This window comes from Suncus etruscus, chromosome 1, assembly GCF_024139225.1.
Source record: "Suncus etruscus isolate mSunEtr1 chromosome 1, mSunEtr1.pri.cur, whole genome shotgun sequence".
NCBI lineage: Eukaryota > Metazoa > Chordata > Mammalia > Eulipotyphla > Soricidae > Suncus > Suncus etruscus.
In genome coordinates, this window is record NC_064848.1 from 97,939,528 (window position 1) to 97,966,779 (window position 27,252).

At 37.1% G+C, this 27,252-nt stretch overlaps 1 protein-coding gene and 1 non-coding gene across 4 annotated transcripts in view; both read right to left on the reverse strand.

Annotated features, from left to right (window-relative positions):
• Positions 1–27,252, reverse strand: part of CDK14 (cyclin dependent kinase 14) — a 733,148-nt gene that overhangs the window by 41,743 nt on the left and 664,153 nt on the right. The gene's annotated exons all lie outside the window — the stretch shown is intronic.
• LOC126027146 (U6 spliceosomal RNA) lies at positions 77–183 on the reverse strand. Its single transcript, XR_007502213.1, has one exon. It is a non-coding gene; the product is annotated as a U6 spliceosomal RNA (small nuclear RNA).

Genomic DNA, 27,252 nt, shown 5'->3' on the forward strand with positions numbered 1-27,252 from the left:
TTTGGGCTAGAGAGAAAGCATAGGATTTACTATGCTTGCCTTATCTACAGCTGATTCGAATTTGAATCTTTTTATTTTTAATATGGAATGCTTCACGAATTTGCATGTCATCCTTCTGCAGGGGCCATGCTAATCTTCTCTGTATCATTCCAATTTTAGTACATGTGCTGCTGAAGCGAGCAATCAAATTTGAATCTTGACACTGAATATGGTCCCCCAAGCACTTCTAAGAGTGCTTCTATGCACTCTGAGCATAGATCTGGTAGTAAGCCCTATGCATAACTAGCTGTGGTCAACTTTTCCCTGCAAATTGGCAGAATAAATATATGTATGAGATAAATACTTATGTTTTATATCCTAATAATGCCATGATCAACACTATGATCTATTATAATAATAGTAAAAATATATCAGAAAAATAAAATATTTTATATATTAAAAATAAAGATAAGACAGGTTGCCAACACTTGAAATGTTCAAACATAAATTAATATGCATTGAAACTGGATTCTTTTGAGCCAGTTCCAGCTGAGTGTGTATCACATTAAAAGCATCAGAGATGAAGTCTACTTTCTTCTTCCTGCTCTGTGGTTTTACTCAATGGAAGGTGATGAATATTATACTTTTTTGAGACTGCTACTAGCCAGAACTCACTGATTACTTAGCATAGACAACTGGATTTAAAAGGACGTTGGAGATCCAGATCTATCTTTATTTTTACAGATAGGGGATAGGAGCTTCACAGAGAAGAAATATTACAGACATGGTCATAGTTGGTTGGGAAGAAGATTATATTTAATCCAAAATCAATATCTCTGCATTCTCACTACTGTGTTGATCTGCTTTATCATCCTAAAGATGTCAAAACAACAACAACAACAACAACAACAACAACAAGTAAAGGATACCAATTCCTTACAGTTTCTCTATTAGCACATCATTATTACGTAGATAAATTCTGTTGAATCTGTGCATCTTTGAGGTAAGAGGAAATGTGGAACAATTGATATGTCATAGATCTGGAAGTAATCAAAAGAATCTAAATGTTCATTACCACTGTGCATAAATTTACCAACATAACAGTTATGGCTGGCTCCAATGTGTTATTAGAGCTTGGGATTTTGTTGCGATTGTATGAACCAAGCCGCACAGGGAATGCTCGAGAGTGATCACAAAAATACCTTTCTTTCCTTACTGTCCCTCAAGCAGCAGGGATCAAATGACTGTTTCTCAGCTGTCTGTCTTTTAAACAAAAATATCTCCTTCCCTCTACATGGATCTGTGGCAAGTTGGTATTTGCTTTTTTTCTGTTCTATTCTATATTTTAGACTCCAACCTTGGATCACTAGGGGATACTGAGACTAGAAAGGGCCTGACATGATGTTTTACAAATTTATCTTGGACTCCTTCAGTATGCCACAGTTTGTGTTCAAAAGAGGTGGCAGTGTAGAGCAGGCAAGCACAAAATGATCTGCCACTGGATATTTGACTTGTAGAATCACTGATGCCAATCATGAGTAAAGTTTCACACTCTATATGCACAAATCTCACTGTATACACCATAAATATTCTAGTGCACTCTACAAAAAATGTCCCTTTTTAACTTATCTCTCCTACACAACACCCTTTTTCTTTTTCTGGTTACCATATTATTCATAGAAGGAGATAGGTTTCTTAACTTGGCTCCAATGGCCCATGTGTCATGGATATTTTGAGAAATTAATAAGTATAGGTCTTATTAAACCTATATTTAGGTTATTCCACTACTTCTCAATTATTTTCTGTCAAGCTACCCTAGAAAGAAGAAAACATTTTTATGCCCCCCCGAGTGACTGTAAATAGTATCTTTATTTAAAAAAAACTAACCTGCAAAATAAAAATATATAAAATAATTTGAGCTAATTTTTTAATCAGAGGTGATGTCTGGATTAATGGCTACAATGAGCATGTTTTGCAATGCATAGCTTTTTGAAGCAGGTTTGAAGCAGGACACAGCAAATCTCAGCTCCAGAGACATACAGAGACATAAACACGGGGCTTAGCATGTTATGACAGTGTTTGCTGAGGTCAAACATCCCCTCCTTTACGGAGCCTCACGCCCCTCTGGGGGGCGTGCCCCACTATATAAGAGCCACTAGGTTATTCTAATTCAAAAGGTTACGACTCCTTCATAATATTGGATTCCAGATGACTTATAGTATTTTTATACCAGTGAAAAAATAGTTTGCTAAGTTGATAAAACTTAAGCATGTGGCCATACTATCATTGCCAAGCATTTGCTTAATATTGGACATTTAGTATATTTCTAATAGTTTCTTGTGTACATTGTGCTATATGCTGCCTAGTACTTCTTTTTTTGTACATATATATTTTTTTTTATTTAAACACCTTGATTACATACATGATTGTGTTTGGGTTTCAGTCATGTAAAGAACACCACCCATCACCAGTGCAACATTCCCATCACCAATGTCCCAAGTCTCCCTCCTCCCCACCTGACCTCCGCCTGTACTCTAAACAGGCTCTCCATTTCCCTCATACATTCTCATTATTAGGACAGTTCAAAATGTAGTTATTTCTCTAACTAAACTCATCACTCTTTGTGGTGAGCTTCCTGAGGTGAGCTGGAACTTCCAGCTCTTTGCTCTTTTGTGTCTGAAAATTATTATTGCAAGAATGTCTTTCATTTTTGCCTAGTACTTCTAACACTTATTCTTATAACTTCTCTGTGAAGTATATGCTTTTAATATTTCCCCAAAGAGGAGATGAAGAATTAGACAATATAAACAAATATGATCACAACTAAGGTAAGTTTGGAACCTATAATTTTGAATTCCAAGCTCTTATTTAATACCTTACACATTTTCTTATCCAAAATGGTTATTGAAACTAGCTTGCGTTTTTAAAGTACAAATCCCATTTATCTAAATTTTTATTATATGGAGCATCTCATTACCCAATAATCCAGAAAAAAAAAACAACCCTGCAGTGTCATTTTCTCTTTGGGCCCATACTTTTTAGTAAAGAATCCTTGGCATTTCATTGGAAATTACCAGCAGCTTTCTAAAACATTTCACTGCCTCCTAAACAACCTATGTACTTCCTTGTATGGATTCATTACAGACTTCCTGAATCAATACAACCCAGCGTAGAAATAATTCCAGGATCATGAGGAGGTGATTTGTTGTGTTCCAGAAAAAAAAAATCATATCTACTTTCACCTGATGCAGACTTAAATAAATTTGGTTAAATACCTTCATGAATTCTTGTCATCATGACTAGAAGCAGTATGAATTACAGAGGGGTTAGTTTCAGGGAAAACAAGATTTTTTTAAAGACAGATAACAACTGATGAAAATTATGAAGCACAGTAAATGCATTTGTATTATTGAATACACAATATTCCCCAGAGAAAGTGATTGAAATGCTTTTAGCAACCACACAATCTAAACTGATTGGATGCTTCTCTAAGATGGGCTGATGCGAGCTCCTTCTCTGGGATGAGCAAAATCTACAATAATACTGCTATAATGGGCTGGAGTGATAGCACAGCAACAGGGCATTTGCCATGAACATGGCTGGCCCAGAACGGACCTGGGTTCAATCCTCGGCATCCTATATGGTTCCCCAAAGCCAGGAGCAATATCTGAATGCATAGCCACGATATACCCTTGAGTGTCATTGGGTGTGTCCAAAAACCAAAAAAAAAAAAAAAAGGAAAAAGAAAAATACTGCTATGAGTGACTACAATGCACCAACATCATGTGCCTGATACTATTGTAAGACTTTTATATGTATTAATTCTGTTTAGTCCTTAGAGCCATACTAGATGATAAAGATGATTATTTTTTTTCATTTTACTCATGAAGACTTAGTAACTTCTCTAGGTTACAATCACTAAATCGAGAGGCTGGAATTTGGCCAAACTGGAGAATTTGAGGACTTCACTACTACTAGATCTGTAGGTGAATAGAGACCAGACTTCCAAGCCCTCTGTCCTCCCAGTATGATTCAGTACAACTTTCCTCACTCATTTTTCTTATTTCTTCCTTAACCGTTGCCTTTGTGGGGTTAGTCCATAATAATGGACACCCCCCAAAGCCTATCTGGCCTCTCAACTCATCACTTCTTCTTCAAAGTCTTTCATCCTATTTTATAAAGTTTTCCTCTGCAACAAGTACAACAAAATCAGTTATTTTCTTCGACAGAAGGATTAATGGTTACTAGGAATTTATGCATAAGAATTTTATAATATAAAACATTTAAAAATACTAATTCAGGGGCTGGAGAGTATCATGGAGGTAGGGTGTTTGCCTTGCATGCAGAAGAATGGTGGTTTGAATCCCGGCATCCTATATGGTCCCTTGAGTCTGCCAGGAGCGATTTCTGAGCATAGAGCCAGGAGTAACCCTTGAGCTCTGCTGGGTGTGAACCAAAAACCAAACCAAAAGAAATCAGCTACTTGAGTGGAAAAATATTCACACTTAACATATAAGATATATAGCTATGATATACAATATACTTAGGATATGCAAAGTACTCACAAAGATTGACCCCAAAATCTAAAAACCCTATCAAAAATGGGGAGAGGAAATAGACACCTCTCTGAGGAAGACCAACAGATAGTCAAAAGGCACATGAAAAAATGATCATTATCACTTGTCATTAGGGAAATCCAAATCAAGACAATAATGAATATCATCTTACACCAGTGAGGATGAACATTTTAAAACTATTGAAAATGATCTGTGTTGGAAAGCCTGTGGTGAAAGAGAATTCTCATCCACTGTTGTTGGGAATGTTGTCTGGTTCTACCCCTATAGAAAACAGTATGGAAGGTTCTCAGTAAATTCAGAATCAAGCTGCCATATGACCAGTAATTCCACTTTTGGGAAACATTCCCAGGACAGAAAAGCATTCATTCAAAAGGATGTATGATGCCACTATTCATTACAGCCCTCTACAATAGATAAGAGTTGGAATCATCTAGATGGACTCTAGATGAGTAACAACAGAAGAGTGAATCATAAATATATACATATAATTTAATACAACATAGCTCTAAGAAATGATGCAATCATTAAATGGATAGAACCAGAGATATGTTTAATGAAATTATCCAGAAAGAAGGACAAATACAGGATATCACTTATATGTGGTATTTAGAGTATTCATGAGAGAATGTAATGGTTTAAATATGGGTTGTCTAGAACACTCACTCAGAGTAGAGTGAGAAAGAAATATATAAAGGGGAGGAGAAGAAAGAAAGATGTGAAATAATGGGTGACAGGAGATTTGGATACATTGGGAGTATTAAGGAAAGACAGACTAAATATCCAAACTTAGGAGTCAAGAACATGAAATCGTAAGAAACAAACTTTAACAACCAAACTAAAAGATTTCTGTTGATGATGGCGGGCTTGAAGGAAGAAAGAGAGAAGGTTTGGGATGGAAAGCTGAGGGTGGAGGTGGTCAGGGAAGCAATGGGATGGACTCTGAGAACATTGGTGGAGGGAGGTTGACACTGGTGGTGGGATTGTTGATGAAACATTGTATGTCTGAAACTCAATTATGAATAACTTTGTAAAGCACATGCTTTAATAAAAAATAAAATAAGAAATTTGTGGAAATGCACTTATATTTCACATTCACATGCTACATTATGAACTGTTAACAGAAGTATTGACTAATATATTGAGTGGAAAACCAAAATTAATATTTTATTTATTAAGTTCTAGCCATATGTTGAATGCTGAAAAAGAATTTAGCAGTATCGATAGCTATGTTATTTTTAACACTCAATTTATTTTATGATTATATATTAAATATTAAAGTTCATTTGAGGTCCATTTGATTTTATTTATTAATCAAGTTATTTGCCTTAGATAGTTTTATAACAATAAAGGAATGCATTTATTAAGGAGAAAGTCAAAGTGTAACTGAAAACAAAGAGTGATGATTTCCTGTAAATGCATTGTTTTGTACCTCGACTTTCCAGCCACTTTCAAATTATCCTGTCACAGAAATAACTTGTGCCATTAGGAGACAAATGAACCATGACAAAAACAGGTAATGCTTATTATAGGATTATGAAATGAAGAAGTATGGCTGTATTATATATGGTTTGTAAGTGCAAAGGCATTGTGCAACAGTTATTAAGACAGTAGCAACTATAAACAAAAATTCTGTGATAGATATATTATACAAAGAAAATTAAAACAGAAAATAACAAGTAAGGATTAAAAAGATTTTGAAATAAAATCTTTACAACTATATACAACAAAGGTAAACATTTGATTATTTACATGTTAAAGTCAATAGTTAGCTCACTGATATAATATCTGTCCTGTATTTCTTGATAAGTCAAGTAAAATACTACCAATTCCTTAATCCAGAGATATGCACAATTTCCAGAATTTCTGAAAATTCAAGGACCAGCAATTATCTTTACATCTCCAGAACCCTGGGTTAGAGTTCTGCCCATAGGCCAGCCAACACACACTGAAATTCAGCTCATAACAGATGCCATTAAATATAATTTTCTGAATAATTAGAGAATATAAGACCACACAAAAGTGGTCTTTAGTCACTCAGATGGTTCTTTTCTTCATGTTGTAAATATTTGTCTTTTCATACACTCTATCCTAGATAAAGTAATTCAGATTTTTAAATTTATTTAAATTAAATTTATTTATATCAGATGTCTTGACATCACCCCATTCTCCACCACTTATTCTCCCATCCCATAGCTAAATGTAATCTCCAATCAATATTTCTGTAGACCAGAGTGTCCTTCTTGAGATTAATTCTGTTCCTAGCTCTTAAATACTATAAGATATCTTCTCATTTTAGTCATGCACTAAAAATGATGCAGCAGGTGGCTTAAAAGCTGGGGACATGAAAATCAAGAGTTCATCTACTAAATTATGTGCCTCTGTAGAACCTCGATCTCCATGGCTACAGCTGCAGATGCCTGTGAACACCACCACAGGCACATTCACACTCTACCCTCTGCCTGCATTTGTAACCTCCAATCCAAGGCCAGGAAGCCCAGTGTTGGGTCCCATTGCCTGTCTTCTTTCATCTTTTTTGCTATACTTGTGATGTGTAATTCAAACTTAGGTCCAATTTTCTTTCCTCACTCCTGGAGACCAGTGTGCTGCTTTTCAATGTATGATTTTCACCTCGCTTGCAGCAAGGTCTCTGCTCCCATCTGCTCTATCTGCAAGCTAGGGTTAGTATTTTAGAGAATAAAGATGTAAAAGAATTGGTCTGTGGATCATTGATAACTAGATCTAATTGAGGTTTCAGATAGCATTTCCCAATTTCTAAGTAAAACCTTTTCCTGTGAAGCTCATTTATCTTTATAGAATTCTATCTTTCACCACTGAAGCAATAGGCAGAAAGAGGGATATGTGACTGTCTGAAAATCACAGCTCACAGTAGCATGGTCTACTGAGTCCTTTATTCAGTAAAATCCTACTCATACCACACTACTGCTGCATCTGAACAATCGAAAGTAGTTTATTTTGTATGTCCCACCTACCTCCATTTTTCTTGGTGAAACCGTCTCCACAATTTCTTTTTTTTTTTAATAATTTTTAATTTAAATCACTGTGATTTAAAGATTAGTCATAGCTGGGTTTTAGACATACAATGTTTCAGGACTAATCCCATCATCCGTGATAACCTCACTCCACACATATTCCCAGAGTTCACCCGATGCTGTCACCTCAGTTTGAAAAGACAGTATCAATCAGACAGAACAGTAAGCCAGCATTTTATGTTTCTAGTAAGAAGTTACTAAAATATTTAGGAACTGATATATTATATTTGGCTCTACAATAACTAAAAAATAAATGAAACTTTAAAAATATTCTAGGAACTGAGCTTCCATTAACCCTATAACTCTACTTCTTGGAATAAATCTCAAGGGCTCAAACACAAAATGGAGAAAGGTATTTGATCCCTTATATTACTTGTATCACTATCTACCAGAGCCACAATCAGGAAACAACCCAAGTGTTTGAGAATAGAGAACTGAATAAAGAAACTATTGTATATATACACAATGGAATATTACTCAGCCACAATTCACAAAATTCACTGCTACATGGAGGAACCTGAAGAGTATCATGTTGAGTAAATTAGTCAGAATGAGAGAGACTGATAGAGAATGAATGATCTCATAAGAAGGATATAAATAAACATAAAATGTGTAATACAATAAACATTTATTCACTGAAAATTGATATTCAGTAGAAAAACATGCCACTTGGTGAAGATGGGATAGGAAAGAAAGTGGACAACATCTCCGTGGATGAAGAGGAAGTGCTAAAAAAAAGTTTTAAAGAGGGGCCGGGCGGTGGCGCTAAAGGTAAGGTGCCTGCCTTGCCAGCACTAGCCTTGGACGGACTGCGGTTTGATCCCCCGGCGTCCCATATGGTCCCCCAAGCCAGGAGCAACTTCTGAGCGCATAGCCAGGAGTAACCCCTGAGCGTTACCGGGTGTGGCCCAAAAACCAAAAAAAAAAAAAAAAAAAAAAAGTTTTAAAGAGTTATATATAAAATCCTGTAAGCAACAGTATTTTAAACCACAGTACAAAAATTTATTTAAAAATGTGACTCTCGCAGAAGCAGACTGGAGTGAGGTAGGCAAATGGGAATAGTGTGAGGACATTGTTGAAGGGAAGTAGAACTAGTGAGGGAATCAGTGTTGAAATAATGTTCACCTGAAACCCAACCATAAAGTCTTTGTGTTTTTTTTTTACAATGACTTAGTTTGTAAAATAATGAATTTATTTTATTGAAAAAAGATAAAGTAGCCAGAAAATACTTGCCCAAACAGGATACTTTCCAGATTTAGGCATTGCATACCAATTGTATTATTCCATTACCTCAAAGGAATAAAATGAAAATATGGAGATAGTATGGGGTAAGGTACTTGCCTGATTGACATAGATTTATTCTAGGGCAGTGCATGTATCCCTTAGCACCATCAGGAATGAACCTTGAATACAGAGTCAGGAGTAAACCCTGATACTCACTGGATGTGGCCCCCAAACCAAATAAGCTGTGACCCCTAAGAACAGAGTCAGGAATAAATCCTGGTCATCAGTAGGTATGGCCCAAGAACATCATCATCATCATAATCATCATCAGAACAACAGTAGCAGCAACAACAATAACAATATGATGTTTTACTGTTGTTTCTTTTTTATTAATATCTTTATTTAAACACCTTGATTACAAATATGATTGTAGTTGTGTTTCAGTCGTATAAAAACACCCCCCCTTCACTGGTGCAACATTCCCACCACCCACCAATGTACCAAATCTCCCCCATCCCCACCCCACCCCCACCTTTACTCTAGACAGGCTTTCCACATCCCTCATTCATTCATTTTGTTATGATATTTCTCAGTATAGTTATTTCTCTACCTGCACTCACCACTCTTTGTGGTGAGCTTCATGTTGTGAGCTGGACCTTCCAGCCCTCCTCTCTTTGTCTCCGAGGATTATTGCAAAAATGTCTTTTATTTTTCTTAAAACCGATAGATGAGTGAGGCTATTCTGTGTCTATGTTTATCCCTCTGACTCCTTTCACTCAGCACAATAAATTCCATGTACATTCATATATAGGAAAATTTCATGACTTTATCTCTCCTAATGGCTGCATAATATTCCATTGTGTATGTGTATCATTGTTTCTTTAGCCATTCATCTGTTGTAGGGTATCTTGGTTGTTTCCAGAGTCTGGCTATTGTAAATAGCATAGCAATGAATATAGGTGTGAGGAAGGGATTTTTGTATTGTATTTTTGTGTCCCTAGGGTATATTCCAGGGAGTGGTATAGCTGGATTATATGGGAGCTCAATTTCTAGTTTTTGGAGGAATCTCCATATCGCTAAACATAAAGATTGGATTAGACGGCTTTCCCACCAGCAGTGAAAAAGAGTTATTTTCTCTCCACATCCCCACCAGCACTGCTTGTTCTCATTCTTTGTGATGTATGCCAATCTCTGGTGTGAGATGGTACCTCATAGTTGTTTTGATTTGCATCTCCCTGATGATTAGTGATGTGGAGGATTTTTTCATGTGTCTTTTGGCTATTTGTATTTCTTCTTTATCAAAATGTCTGTTCTGTTGTTTTCATCAGTAGCATATCTTGTTGGCCATTAAAGAAAGTGTTCACAGATATGAACTACTTTCTCCTCCCTAGGAAAAGTACTGGAGGGTAGGATGCAACAAAATTCCCTTTCTATTTTGGTGCCCTAAATATTAAGCATATCATTTTCTCAATTGCTTCAAGATAGCCAGGTCATGAAGTAAGTCACTCTCTACTATGACCTGATTTTATTGATACTAGAGAAGTATGTTGACCCTTTACCCCTCAGTTCTTATCCTCCATCTGTTTGAAGGATGACTAACTCACATGACTGCTCACACCAATCTACATTTCAGCAATGAGTTTTTCCATATACAGTGACTTAGCTTGGCAAGGGTACACTATAGATGAAACAGCTCAGTAATCTGAGAATGCTTCCTAAATGTTAACATATAAGTGGAAACCACATTTCTTGTGCAACGTGTATGGAGAACTAGTCTAAATAGTTTTTAAAATGTCAACATTTGGCAAAACAACTATTATGAAGGGGAAAATTAAGTTTCCTAAGAGCTATAGAACTCTCATGGTTCAAACGTTCAGGAGCTTCCAAGATGGTGGGTACATCAGCAGTTGCTTCAGTAGTTTTTGTGAATTTCTGATTAATGAGCCAAAGTGTCCCTCAAAAGTGCACTCCATGAGGTGCAATTCTATTTTCCATGGCAGAAGAATAGCTTCCACTTACTATCTATCCATGATGTGACAGTCATCAAAGACATTAATGCCCATCTGTTCGATCAGCCCATAAGGTCAGTATGAGAGAACAATGAGCACTTTGTAAATGCTATGTAGTTTCCAGGCTGAGTGTCTTATATTAACCATCTCAGTTATTTTCACAAACCTAGGATATCAGAATCTAATAACCACTGCTGTCTAGATGAGGGTATGGGAGCACTGTTCTCAAGACCACATAGTTACTAGATATCAGAGTTGCTGTTCCAATCTGACCTCTAAAAGGTCACATGGCCATTCCTTGATGCCTCTCAGGTAATGAGGCACTTAGTATCCTTCCTCCCTCATTTAAGTCTCCTAAAACTTTAAAATCAGTGTCACTATGTCTTTACCTAAATGAACAAAAATCCCTGAGAGATTTGGGAACTTGTGTAGAGACACAAAACTAGTAAGAAAGGATTCTGACAGGATTTGAAACCAGATGTGCATGAATAGGTACAATAACAAGACCTCTATGTGAAAACTGAAGGGTAAGGTGCAGTGAATCTTTTGATCATCATGGGGGAATAACAGCTCGTGGACGAAACTTAGCAACTCCTATTCTCAAATAAAAAGTGACCCAAGGCCAGGTAGGGGGATACACAGTCAACAAATATTTGACAATAGAGCCAAGAACTTGAAATGGAACAAAAAGTCTCTTCAACAAATGGTGTTGGAACAACTGGATAACCATCTGTAAGAAATTAAAAATTGACCCGCTTTTCTTTCCTTCTCTTTTTCAATTTTAGGACACGGAACTGGCCCTCGTCAAGGTTGCCTAGGAACCCCTGGAAAAGTACCAGGCTTTAAGACGAGAAGGTCGAGAGCATAAAAACCGGCTAACCTTTGCAAAAGCTGGCTCCCTGTGTGTGACACCAGGCGGGGAAAATCCGCGAAAGTACACCGGCCCAGTGGGGCTCAGCTGTGAAAGACTGTGAGTGTGACCTGTCTGTGTCTGTCTACTGTCCTCTTGCGTGAAACTCTTGCGAGTGGGGCAAAAAGAGGCTCAGAGGAGCACGGCCGCTCCGCTTCGCTACGCGGCCGTGCACTCTTTCTAAGGAAAGAACTCCATTGCAACAAGAAGGAAAAATCACACTAAAAACGGCGCTATATCACAGAAGCAAACATTTCTCTCTGGACTGTCTTCTCTGTTGCATGCTCGGGCCTAAGATTTGACCCAGTGTGAGGCCTCATCCACGGAGGACTCCCCTCCCTTAGAGGCAAGTCAGCCCATCCAGAAAGGGAGGAGCCAGAGGAGTGTGCTGCCTACATCATATAGACAATGAATACCACCACAACACGTAGAAAAACCCACAATACAAGTGTGACAATGGGGAAACAACGCAGGCCAGCATCAGACATAGAGAATGAAGATGACAATTCTGAGGACCAGATAATGACTGAACAACTAATCAACCTCTCAGATAAGGACTTTAGACTAGCAATATGGAAGGTGCTCAACAGACTCCAAGAAACCATGGATCGAGTTGAACAGAACACTAATAAGAACCAAGAAAATATGAAGGCAGAAATGACAAAACTCCAAACTGAAATAACATGTCAACTAACAGGACTGAAAAAGTCAGTAAACGAAGTGAATGACAAAATGGATAAGCTCTGGGACAGGGTATCAGAAGCTGAGAATAGACTTGGTGCTGTGGAAGATGAGATACATAACAATTCCATACAGCAGGAGAGATTGGACAAAAAACTTAAAGCAAATGAGCAGACAATGGAAAAATTAGTCAAAGAATGGGAACAGACGAAAATAGAAGTCTATGATAAGATCAACAGAAACAACTTAAGAATCATTGGAGTCCCAGAGACCCAGGAAGAAAATTTCCAGGAAGAATCAATGGTCAAGAACATCATTAAAGAGAAACTTCCAGAGCTAAAGAATATATGTGATCAAATCCTGCATGCCCGAAGAGTACCAACCAAAAGAGAACCCAGAAAAACCACCCCAAGACACATCCTAGTCACAATGACAAATCCCACAGATAGAGACAGAATTCTGAAAACAGCAAGATCAAAAGGGGAAATCATGTTCAAGCAAGCTTCCCTGAGATTTACAGCAGACCTGTCACCAGAAACGCTCAATGCCAGAAAGCAGTGGTGGGATATTGTGACAAGACTGAATGAAATGAATGCTTCACCCAGAATACTATACCCAGCAAAACTCACTTTCCGGTTTGATGGAAGAATACATGGTTTCACAGACAAAAAACAGCTCAGAAACTTCACAGACACAAAACCAGTCTTAAGAGAAAAACTGAAAGACCTAATCTAAGACAAGACTACCCAAAAGACACACCAAATTTTGAAATAAAGATGGCGTTAAATCCCAGGACAATTTTTTCTCTCAACGTCAATGGACTAAATGCACCAGTTAAGAGACACAGAGTGGCTAAATGGATCAAAAAACTCAATCCAACCTTCTGCTGCCTACAAGAAACGCACCTGAATAGTCAGAACAAACATAGACTCAAAATAAAAGGCTGGAGAAAAGTTATCCAAGCAAACAACACCCATAAAAAAGCTGGAGTGGCCATACTAATATCAGATAATGCAAACTTTATACTCAGGAAGGTTGTAAGGGACAAAGACGGACATTTTATATTAATCAAGGGGTACGTAGAGCAGGAAGAATTCACTCTCCTAAACATATATGCACCGAATGAGGGGCCAGCAAAATATTTAATACAACTGTTGACAAATCTGAAAAATAATATCAACAACAACACAATAATTGTGGGGGACCTTAACACGGCTTTGTCAACACTGGACAGGTCAACCAGACTGAAACCCAACAAGAATATACTAGACCTGAGGAGAGAAATGGAAGAAAGAGGCCTAGTGGATATATATAGGACACTCCATCCCCAGAAACCTGGATACACATTCTTCTCCAATGTACATGGGACATTCTCCAGGATAGACTACATGCTGGCACATAAAACATACCTCCATAAGATCAAGAGGATAGAAATTTTGCAGACTACCTTTGCTGACCACAAGGCTCTGAAATTATTTGTGAACTCCAAAGGGACTCAGAAGAAACACTTTAACACCTGGAAGTTAAACAGCCTCATGCTCAATAACCAGTGGGTCCGAGATGAAATCAAGGAGGAAATAAAAAGGTTCCTGGAAACAAATGACAATAAAGACACAAACTCTCAGAACTTATGGGACACAGCAAAAGCAGTACTGAGAGGAAAATTTATAGCTTTGCAAAAATTGACCCATACCTCACACCTTACACAAACGTATACTCAAAATGGATTAAAGACCTTGAAATCAGACCCGAATCTATAAAGTTTATTGAGGAAAAAATAGGCAGAACACTTGAAGACCTATATATCAAAGAAGTTTTTGAGGACAAAATGCCAATGGCAAGAACTTTAGCATCAAACCTAAATAAATGGGATCACATCAAACTAAAAAGTCTCTGCATGGCGAAAGAAACCCTAGTTAATACTAGAAGACAGTTAACAAAATGGAAAAAAAATTGCACTCAACATGTCAGCAAAATGGCTGACATCTAGGGTATTACAAGCACTCAGAAAGGTGATCTCCAAAAAAATCTAATAAAGACATAGAAAAATGGGAAGATGAAATGAATAAACACTTCTCCTAGGAAGAACTAAAGATGGCCAACAGACACATGAAAACATGCTCACCTTCACTTATTATTAGGGAAATCCAAATCAAGACAATAATGAGGCACCACCTTACACCAGTGAGGATGGCTTACATCAAAAATAATGGGAACTTGGGGCCAGAGAGATAGCATAGAGGTAAGGCATTTGGTTTGTATACAGAAGGACAGTGGTTCAAATCCTGGCATCTCATATGGTTCCCCAAGCCTGCCAGGAGTAATTTTTGAGTGTAGAGCCAGGAGTAACCCCCAAGAGCTGCCAGATGTGACCCCAGTCCCCCCCCAAAAAGGGGGAACAATCTCTGTTGGCGGGGATGTGGTAAGAAGGGAATTCTCATCTACTGCTGGTGGGATTGCTGCCTGGTCCAACCCCTATGGAAAAGTGTAGAGAATGCTCAGTAAACTCAGCAATTGCTCTCCTGGGTATCTATCCCCAAGTCTGAAGGACAATTATCCTAAAATATGTGTGCACTTCACTACTTATCACAGCATTCAGTACAATAGCCAAGATTTGGAACCAACCTCAATGTCCAACAACAGATGAGTAGATCATGAAGATGTGGTGTTTATACACAATGGAATAATACATAGCAATTAGAAATGATACAGTCATGGATTTTGCAGCAAAATGGATGGTTCTACAAAATATTATGGTAAATGAAGTAAGCCAGAAGAAGAAGGATAAATACAGTATGATAGCACTTTTCTGAGTTACTTAGTATATACGCCATATATACATGTAATACTCCAAGAACAAATACAACAGTCTAATAGGGTAGAAACTCCAAGCACTGTAGTTGTCAATATTTACTGGGGAGTAGTGTCCAAAACAAGTGAAAGAGGAATAGCACAAAGCCTCGACTATTCATTATACCATAAAGAAACCAGCAACAACAGAAACAATGGCTTAGTGCGAACAGATATGTAGCCAGCCTTTTACTGCAAAGGCCTATAATAATGTCTTAGGGATCTTATACACGATTACAGGTGAAGAATATGATTGAAAGCCAGAGACTCCAGTGGAAGTGTTTCATAACAATGTGTTTTAATGCCTTAATCCTACTAGATTTAAAATAACCTCTCAGCTTTTCTGATCACAGGGATTCTAGGCTATAAAGGGTGGGCACCCAAATTTGACACCTTGATGCTCAGTCACAAAAGATACCATATTCAGTTTGCATTATAAAAATGTCTTGATTAAACACTTCAATATACCCTTTTTCTCTGGTTTATGGCTTCTATAAGGATCTGAAGCATGTGACCATCCAGACCAGTCAAACAGTCAACTGCGAACCACAGACTTATATTACAGGACCTACTCATTGAAAACATTTGGGCAAATTAACATTTCCTTTCTCTCTCTTTTCTTCTCTCTTCTCACTACTTCTTTCTTGCTCCGCTTTCTTCTCCTACCTCTTCTTCATCCTCCTCATCAATTCAATCTATTTCAAATAAAACCCACACGGTTACTTTCTCTTTAGGAAAGTAATTTTAATACAAAAGATGCAGTGGACAATACTACATAAGGTAGCCACCTACATAGATAGGCCTCATTAACACATTGTTTAGTACTCTAGGTGCGAAATCTATGTGTATACTAAATTGTTCCAGTCATTATCTAACCCTGAAACCTTCATTTAGGAAGGTCCAACCTTATCACTGATGAAATGTCTAGAAACTGGGTAAACCTCCCAACTTGACACACAGACCCAATCTCTCTTAGTTGAGTTATTAATGTCTTTACTATATTATTTTTAAATTTTTTACTATATTAATATACTACTATATTAATATATTACTATATTACTAATTATTTTTACTTCTATGAGAGCCAAACCTAAAATTGTAAACAATCCATACCTATAATGTATATAGCCCTCCTATATACTATCCCTCCTCACCCCTTTAGAAATCCTACTATCACTTCACCCCCCCAATCCCAATCTGATATCCCGCAATGCTCTTACCCTCAGTTCTTAACCCATTTGGTATCAAGACCAACCTCCTGCCCCAATAAGCCACCATCTTGTCCCCTGGCAAGAGAATACAACCAACACCCCTGGCTGACTCATGCTCTGTGGCCCTCCTTTTCACCCCTCCCTGCCAAATGTGGACTGTTGTTTGATACCAGACTCAGATCCAGAAGAATCCCCAGTGCAAGAACTCTACCTGAGCCCTTTCTGCTGCAAATCTTTTCTCAATCTTAACAAGACCAGGGTGTGTGATGAAAATGTGCCCTGGATCCCACCCCCCACAAGAATATCTCAAAAGCCAATGCAGAAGCTATATTTCCTTTATAAGTTTAAGACCTATATAATACTACCTCTTATCCTGTTTATCCCCAAATGTAAGAGTCTCCTGCACAATTTGTTCTCTTAATAGTTTTAAACTTATTTTTATTTATTTTTTCTTTTAAATATGTACACACATACACACACACAAACAAACACACATATAGTCTTGTTTCTGTTATCTTCCTTTCCTTACCTTCACCTCTTATGGTTCTGTTTGATATAAAAACCTACAAGAAAAACTCTTGCCTGGGATAATAGCTCAGGTCAAAATCAGGGCACAGAGATGATGGAGCCTGACAGTCTCACACACCTCCAAATGCACCAGCAATATAATATAGCACCATTTCTTCTTGCAAAGGCATACTAAAAGGGGGAAATTTTATGTATAGAAACAAGCTCTTATCTACTGGGGATAAGAAATCATACATTTTACAATACAGGGGCACCTCCCACCTTGAACATATGTCACATGGACCCAATTTAGATTCTACGTGATTAGACAGCAATAGTCCAACCCCAAACCCTAGATCCCAGACATAGAACTGACACAGTTCCCCACAACAGCTCCAGGAACCAATCTCCCTCTGGGACATTCTTAATTCTGCTCTGACACCAACATGCACCGGTTTTGATATGACATTCTGACAATGAGGATATGGCAACAACTTGGTCTAAGAGCACAGGTCATCCATTGATTTGTACAAAAACCAAGTTCGCTATTTACAGAAGACTAACTGTGACAACCATGACTGGGCAGAACTTATCCTGGGACTAATAAAAAAAGACCCTAGTCTAGGTTTTGGCGTATGATCTGTACAACAACCATGATCTCTAATTCCAGAAGTCTGACTGAGACAACTGCAATTGAGCAGATCTTCTGGAAACATAATGAAAGTCTCTATCCTAGGCTTCATCCTAGGATCGAGGCAAAAACTAGACCACCTTCTACAGAAAACTGATTAAAACAACAGTGGTGGTACAAAACTCCTAGAACCATAAATAAAGACTCAATTCTAGGTTTCATCCTTTGACCTGTGCAAATACCAAGATCTCTAGCTACAGAGGCATGATTTTATCATTCACAATGGAGTGGAAATTTTTCAGATACCACAAAAGGACCTAGAGGAGAGCAAAAGATTATGTATGGAGCCTGTAGTACATATATACTTCAAAGGTGGAGAAATCATGTATCTCTTAGGCCAAGTAAGTTCCCATTCTAATCTCCCAAATATTTACTGTGCCTATGCAAGAAAAAAAAGAGAAGCACAAATTAATTATTTTTAGTTTTGTTGTTGTTTTGTGTATGTACTTTGTTTTGTTTTTATTTCAGGACCGTGGTTATTGTGTGGTTGTTGTCTTTATTGCTGTGGTGCTTTTTGATGTTTTTGTTTGATCTTTTTTGTACTGTTGTTATGTTTTTCTTCCTTTTACCCTTTCTTCTCTTAATTTGATATTTATAGCCTCTAGAAAGACTCCTCCAATTTTTTGCTTATTTGATTTTTACCCCATTTTATTTTAATTTTTCTTTCCTTCAAACAGAACCACATAACTTGAACCATCTTGTTCCGTCTCACAAATGGAGGGGGAAATAATGGAGGGTACCAAGACAAAACAGTCGTATGAACATGGGGTAGAAATAAAAAAATGATCAGATTTAAACACCAAATCCAAAGCCAATGACAACAGAATAGATACCCAATCTACAACATGCTATACACAGAGGGACCACTTATACTAGCAACCCAGGGGTTAAGGGGGAGATATGGGATGCATGCTGGGAACAGGGGTGAAGGGAGGACAACATTGGTGGTGGGAATGCCCCTGATTCAATGTCATTATGTAGCTAAAAAAAATTACTGTGAAAGATTTGTAATCCAGTTTGGTCAAAATAAAAATAAAAAAAGTGACCCAAGATCTTTTTATTTTATTATTATTCTCTAAGTAGTTTTATTCGGCTTTGGGGCTACACCCAACAGTGGTCGGGCCTTATTCCTGGCTCTGTTTGGACACGGTACCATGTAGTGAAGAGGATCAGTCATCTGTATGCAAGGCAAGAGTCTTAGTTCTTATACTATATTTCTATCCACTTTCCTGATAATTTTAGCTAAAATTGTCTTTCATGCCTATAGCATACTTTTTTCTTAAAAAGAAAACATAAAATGTGTGATCCAACAACTATTCTGAGGAAATTTATCCTCAATCTTACTCTGGAATCAAATTCAAAACTCTTTTTCCATGTTTCCTTATTTGAAATGCTTTTGAGTCCTTAAGATACCAAAGTCACAAGGGAAGAAATTAATCACTGGAGACATGTAATGCATAAAATATGGAAATTATAGCTGCCTAAAATAAAAAATAGATTGTATCATCCAACTGAAGGTTGAGCCAAAAATGGTATGTCAAACCACGAACATTTCCCTCAGTGCTATTTGCATGTTCTTTAAGTTTTGTCTATGACATTTCATGGGTCTGCTCACACTCCAAGTGTGGTCTATGCCAAGAGGCTCAGCATAAATGGTTTTAAATGCACAGAATGTGATGGGAATCTCATTTGAAACCATATGGCCTCTCCCAAATGCTTCAAATGGTCACTACTCAAAAGTACAAAGATTGAAAAACATATTCTGCCACCACTAAAACATATGAATAAATAAATGACAGCAATGACTTCCTTTTCCCTTCTGGATTCTTGGACAAGTGGTGGAGTATGAATTGCTTCTGCTCTGTGGATGATTTTCAGTTCAGATAACTCATCTTTATTCATTTCCTTTCAGTCTGATGAGACATATTGAGAGCAGCTGTAGGTGGGGGTGGGAGTGGAGAGAAAAGATCCCTCACTCCCTCCTTCAAATCATTGTCAAACAGCTATTATAACGAATCCATCTGGGCTCAGTACTGAACTAAGCACCCAAGAGATAATAAAAAACAGAAGAATAAATAGTTTAAATGGAACCTAACAAAAAGATTTAAAAATGATCCAACCACACATTTTGGGGGGGAACCAATCTTACAATGATTTGAGGCAGGTCAGGTAAAATAGGCCTAAAGGAAAATTACACTAGAAATAAGTTCAAAATCGAACAAAACAAAGTGAATTTTGAGTGATGGAAAACACCATTAGGTAGTTAACATATAATGAGAAGTTTGGTAGCCAACTTCAGTAAGAACTATTATATCAGAATGTGGTGAGTACCCAAAGTCTAAGCCTTGCAATGCAAGAAGAGTGAAAATGATAGTGAAAAAACAACTTTCACAGAGCAGAAGAAAATAATTTATCTTATTGACTCTGTTTTTATATCTGAGATGGATCAAAATCAAGGATCAAACTTTGTTTTGTTTTTCAAATTTTGGATAGATGGTTTTTTTTCATCATACTTGATCTGAATTAGGAATCAAATGCTTTTTAACATTTTACTTAAAATAATTTTATTTGTTTTAGTATATAAATCCAACAGAAATATGTTTATGGATTATTGTACTATACTTCAATAACATAAAGATGGCTTCAGTTTCAAAGGGGAGACTTGGCAAGTGATTACTGGATGAAATACTGCAGCCGTGTTTATTTTATAGCATTCTTCTTCATGCATTTATAATGGTTACATGAACCAAATGCTTAGTCAACTGTGTGGAGATGATATGAATAAGAAACAAATATCAGTTAGAGTAAGTTAGGTTAATACTAGCATTGTAAGTTTTCTTAAAATGTAATTTATTGAATTAAAACAATCCTAACTTATATTTAAAAATAATTGAATGAAAATTATTTAACAATTTAAGTTATAATAATAATTTAGGAAAATAGAAAAAAACTCAACAGTAAGTATAGTATGCACAAAGAAAAGTCAAAATTATTTACCTATTGATTATTAGCTACAATTCACATTGGCTTTCAGTGACTGTCACTGCTCTACTCTGAAACTTGTGGCATTGATAAGTACCCTCTCCTTTGTGAGGATTGTCTTTCAGTGGTTTTGGTGATTCAAATCTCTCTTCATTTCTGCAATGGTATCTCCTCAGCCTTGAAAAGAGGATTTGTTGTCTCCCATCACTCCTTCTCTCTGCTTACCTCAAGGTGCCTAGGACCTTAAGGACTTTTATTTCTCTTGGGAGCCCATCTACTTCCATGTAGACAAGTCATTATATTTTTGGTTGCTGTTCAGACTAGAGTAACATTTCTCAGGTGCACTCCTGGTAGTGCTCACAGAACTGGGAATAAATATCTAGACCCCTGCAAAGCATGCATTCAGCCCTCTAGCTATCTCTACATCCCTAGCTTTGTTAAAATAATTTATATGTTTTTTTTTAATTTTAGGCTGTTTTAAAACAAAAATTAAGTCTTTTATTTTTTAAATTTTCTTATTTTTTTTTATTTTTTTATTTTGATGCTCAGGGTTACTCCTGGCTAAGCGCTCAGAAATTGCCCCTAGCTTGAGGGGACCATATGGGACGCTGGGGGATCGAACTGCAGTCCTTCCTTCGCTAGTGCTTGCAAGGCAGACACCTTACCTCTAGAGCCACCTCACCGGCCCCTATGTTTTTTATTTTTAAAAACTTTTAAAATTGATTGAGGTACTGTGACTTATAGTACTAGTGATGTTTTCTCAAGTACATAATTCAAATACCATGTCCATTACCAATGTTCTTCCCTCCCACCAACTAAGTCCTTAATGCTCCTCAACAACCCACACACTCCAATTGATCAGTTCTCCCATTATTTTGGTAGGTCATCCTTGGTCATTGCCAAAAACACACTAAAAGATTATTTTCATGCCATGATGTTATTTTAAAAGTACTATTCAAGGTCTATGACTTCTGTCGTGTCATTTCTCTGTACAAACTCAATGATAAATATTTCTTCTCTATGACTTAATGTTTAACTTTCCTCTGTCCCTTTTCAGTGTCTTCTTGTTTGGTTCTTTTTCTACAAAATTGGTTTATTAAATTTAATATAAGCAATTTTAAGCCATTTTTGTTGAGACACTAGGGTTCACAATACTGCAACTCATACTTTCTATGGATAAATCATTCCAAATCACACCCACAAAGAGCCCACTTCCTTACAACAGTGTCCCAAGGACCCAATCCACCCTCCATATAAGCTCATTCTTATAAACATTCATTTCATTAATTTTTTAATTGAATCACTATGAAATATTTCATAGTGTTAATGGTTGTTAATGGTTGAATTTCAGTGATAACAATGTTAAAACACCCATTCCTTCACTAATGCTCATTGCCTGCTCCCAATTTCCATCCTGTAACCCCACTCATAGCCTGCCTCTATGTAGACACTTTTCTTTTTTCTCTAACTCTCTCTTTTCCCTCCCCACCTCTTTTTTCCCTTCTAGGTATCATAATTTGCAATGCTTTTACTGAAAGGGTATCATGCATATACTTTCACTAACCAGTTCTTGTCTACAGTGATCATTTCCATCTATAATTATTGGTTCTTTAACAACAACAAAAATAACAACAACAACAACAACAAACAATGTGTCTTTTGAGCCCAATCAAGGAGACTTGCTTTCTTCAGGACATTTCTTAGATAATATCTAAGGAAGGGACCAAGGTTTTGGCTCAAAAATCTGGAATCCAAGCTATGCAGGAGAGAATCTGGGTTTGAGCACCTTTGAGTGACTCAAGCACCAAACTGAAAGTAGCTTGAGTCCTGCTAAATAAGGCCCCCAAAACAAATAATCTAAGTTTTATCTCTCCAGCATAGGCACATGGAAACTATCAATAAATATTTGTTAATAAATAACAGATTAGAGGGAATAGGAAACTGTAAATTGAAGAATATCCTGGAAGAAACTTGAATACAATTTTTGAATGGAACAAGATACTAATAAAATCTCCTTGAGTAAATTAAAAAAATCAATATCTGGGGCTGGAGAGATAGCACAGTGGTAAGGCATTTGCCTTAGATGCAGAAGGACAGTGGTTCAAATCCCAGCATTCCATATGGTCCCCCGTGCCTGCCAGGAGCAATTTCTGAGCGTGGATCCAGGAGTAACCCCTGAGTGCTGTCGGGTGTGACCCAAAAACCCAAAACAAAAAAAATTCAAATCAATATCTATGTCCATTATTTTATCAGATATAACATGCCTAAAATGAATATGAATATATAATATGAGTCTTACCCATAACTGATTTCTTATTTTACAAAATTATTACTAACTAGAAATTAGTGATAAAATGAGGGGGAAAAGAGGAAGAAAATAAATTATACAGTTTATAAAAATACTCTAATGAATGGAACTAGAATGTATCATGATATATGAAGGCAGTCAGAAGGAAAAAGATATGAAATTCTCTCATATGTGAGGTTTAAGATACACACGGTAAGGAAGCAAGGAAGTGCCAAAGGCAACAGAACTGGAGAGTTGATATACAGAATTGAGCTTGGGAGATGGGGTGGGATGGGCAGGGAACAGGGCTCAAAAGGAGGAACCTTTGGGACCTTGGAAGGCGTAAATGGGTATTCTGGGAATGAGTGAGGTATTGGGAAGGTAAGCATGAAACCATCATTAACAGTATTGCAAATCACCGTACCTCAGTAAAGTCTAAAAAGCATCTCAATGATGATTCCAGTTCCTACCTTCCTAATTATATTACATCAAAATATCCTACCACAATTCCACAATTTTTAACACTGATGAATAAATGTTTCTTTTTAATAAGGGGAGTTATATTTTTTCAGGGCTTTGGAAAGTTGTAGACACAAGAGGAAAGTCCAAGTCATTAATATGGCCAATCTAATCTATTGAAGAATACTATACTCCCAAACACCCAGGCTTGGTTTTCTATAATACAGGGTATAAATTTAAAGGAGTCTGCTCATTGCAAGGATTTTCCCATTTCATGTTGGTCCTAATTTCCATTTCTTTGGACTATTTCACTTCTCTCTTTGAGTTCGATGGACCATAACATTACATCATAAGTGGGCAAAACTGAGACTCCTCTTTCCATCTTAGCAACCATAAAATGTAGATATTTAGCTGCCAGTGTATTCTGACATTCATCTAGGGATGAACCTGGATCAAAGAGAATATTCAGAGAAAACAGGGAAGCATTTTTCCTCTTCTTTGTCTATGGGATAATGAACAAAAGTGCTATCTTAGAATCAAATGGGAAGTAATTCAAACCAGTTTTATTCAGATTGTGGTGAAAGCATAGTAAGTGCTACTTAAAAATCACATTGCTAAGAGATCACTTGAAGAAAATTAAAAAAAAAAAAGGTATAGTTTTAGATGGAAATCCATTGTAATTCTAGAGTTGTGGAAACTGGGTTAGACTTTTACTTTAGAGGCTCATCGTTTTCCAGGAAGCTTTTACTAGGTGGCTATGTGTTGCAAAAATGAGTGATGAATAACAAAGAGATTTTTACAGGGCCATTCTAAATTGAGAAATGATTTGCAATAGATCCTGTTGTTAAAGCTGCTCCATTTGACCAGTACTTACTGGCAATTCAGATTCACTTTAGAGTTGGGACTTTAAGTTCTTTTTGTTTTGTTTTGTTTTGTTTTTGGGCCACACTCAGTGACACTCAGGGGTTACTCCTGCTTATGCACTCAGAAATCACTCCTGGCTTCGGGGAACATGGGATGCTGGGGATCTAACCGAAATCCGTGCAAGGCAAATGTGCTATTGCTTTGGCCCCTTTAAGTAAGTTCTTTTTGCAAATTATAGGACAGGCTGAAGACAAGGATGTGACTGAGAATGGGGAAGAGCAAGGATTGAACATGAACTGAGAAGAAGAGGTGAAGTATCCACAAGAAAATTCTAGTTTAAGAACAAATTATGCCTGCTTCCTGGAAGAGTCACACCTGGAATACCATAGGCATTCAATGGGAAACAATGACATCAGAGCCTTTAGCCAAGTGTTCCCAGATAAATACATGAAAAATATTTATGCATTATTGAGGCAAATAATTAAGAAATATTAATCCAATTCTTAGTAAGTTAAATTTAATTTATATTTATGACCTGAAAGACTTACTGAATCAAAAGCTAAATTTTGAAACTCCTGAAGTTAGAGAGATAATACAAGAGATAAAGTGATTGCCTTGCATACAGCTGATCCCAGTTCAATCCCTGGTACTACTTTTGGTTCCCCTACCAAACCACCATCAGGAGTGATTCCTGAGCACAGAGCTAAGAGTAAACACTGAGCACAGCTGGGTGTGGCCCTCAACCTTCATAAATAAATAATAGATAAATTTAGAAATTATAGTACTCTTTAAAGAGCCAATTGCATATGCATACGTAAGAACTAAGTGGATAATTTTATCAAGGAGAGGTCCATGCTTGGCTCATATAGGAGTAGCATTTTCAATCATTTCAATATGTTTGAATACCACACTGCTCTTTATGTTCCTCTTCAGAACTTGCATTAATTCAGAAAATGTCTTTTCAAAGGGGGAGGAAAGGGCAAGTTTGTCATATCACCTGCTTTATAAAATTATTATTACACAGTAAGGCTGAAATGTTAACAGAAGATTAATCTTGAAGTGGCCCTGTGTGCACAGACTAGTGTTTTTTAAAAAATCAAGACATAAATGTAAATATACTACACTGTTTTGTTGTAGAGTAGTCAAAGCATAAGGGTTGACTGAATTGATTTAATTAAAGTAAGCAATTCGGTATCCAATATAATACATTTTTATATAAAGGGGAATACAAAGGGCGACTGCATTTTAAAAGATACTTTATACACAAAATCCCCTTGTAAACAACTTGCAAGCAGGAGGTTTTGTATCCCTGACATTAAAAGGGTTACACATACCACTAAATGTCTGTTCCACTTTCTCTCTACCAGAGGATGTTGTAATTTGGGAGTTTATGAATTGACTAAGGCAGTCAGCATCTTGAACATAACAGACTCTGTCTAGATCTATCCTTTACCTGCTGGGAAGAGACAATTCCCCTCACACTTGGAACCCTGAAGTCCTTTAAGCTGCTTGCTCTGTAACCGTGGCAGCTGGGCCCTACACTATTCTTTATCTCCTGCCACCAGCCTCACTAAATAAAAACTATGGTGTCTTGTTTGCCAACAACTGAGCGTGAAATCACTACATTGCAATCCCCTACTCTCCAAGTCAATCAATTTTTTTCCAGTATAAACCTGGATGTATTGAATTAAGAAAGGGGGGGAGGTAAAATGGAATAAAACAAATGTGTCAAGCAACCAAAACATCTTTAAAAACATATTGAAATTCATATTAGGGAATTAGTGCATTTATATAGAATAGTTTAGAGCTAGCAGTCAAAACCAAGACATATGCTACTGAATGTCAGCATCATGCTTTGAACTTGTGTAGGATATATAATAGTAGAAAGATAGAGACATGTGTACATATATATTATATATGGCCCCACTACAATTTTTGTCAGGTCTGAATTGCAAACAGATTGGAGTGTGCTTGATAACACAGTGAAATGATAACATGTGTTATTACTAAGAAGTATTAACCTTTTATGGATTAGCTACATGGTAACTATGCTTCTTCTGGGCAGCCTGTGTGCACATGTATCAGAGAAAAGAGGACACAATAAAGTGGGTATGGTGTATTACATTTATTAAATGTAAAGCTATATTCATAAAATGTACATAGTATTGCAAACCAATGACTAGTGAAATATAGTGGTTAACTAACTAAATAAAAATATAGACTTTTTCAACATATGTCTTTTTCTTGCCTTTTTATACTCCACATGTGACTGAAGTCACCTAGCATTATCTTTAACTTCACTGAGCATAACATTTTCCAATTTTTTTTTTTTAGTTTTTGTGCCACACCCGGTGACACTCAGGGGTTACTCCTGGCTATGCTCTCAGAAATTGCTCCCGGCTTGGGGGACCATATGGGACACAGGGGATTGAACTCAGGTCCATCCTGGGTCAGCCGCGTGCAAGGCAAATGCCCTACTGCTGCACTATCACTCCAGCCCCAACATTTTCCAATTCTATCCATTTTAGCAACCTCAAAATTTCCTTTTTTCACATCGCTCCATTGTGTATATATGCACCACAAGTTTTTACAAGGCCATACTACTATACAAAATACCCCCCTGCTTATTTCACCTTGCCATTTCCCCTTTCCTAAACCAATAGTTTTTTTGTTTGTTTGTTTTTTGTTTTTTTAGGCCACGCCCAGCGGTGCTCAGGGGTTACTTCTGGCTGTCTGCTCAGAAATAGTTCCTGGCAGGCACAGGGGACCATGTGGGACACTGGGATTCAAACCAACCACCTTTGGTCCTGGATCGGCTGCTTGCAAGGCAAACACCGCTGTGCTATCTCTCCGGGGCCCTAAACCAATAGTTTTTACTGAAGCTAGAATGAGTTAGTTTTGTTACTTTTCTGTCAGTTAGTTTGCTTTAATTATTCATATTCTGCCTGAATCAAACCATTCAGTAATTGTT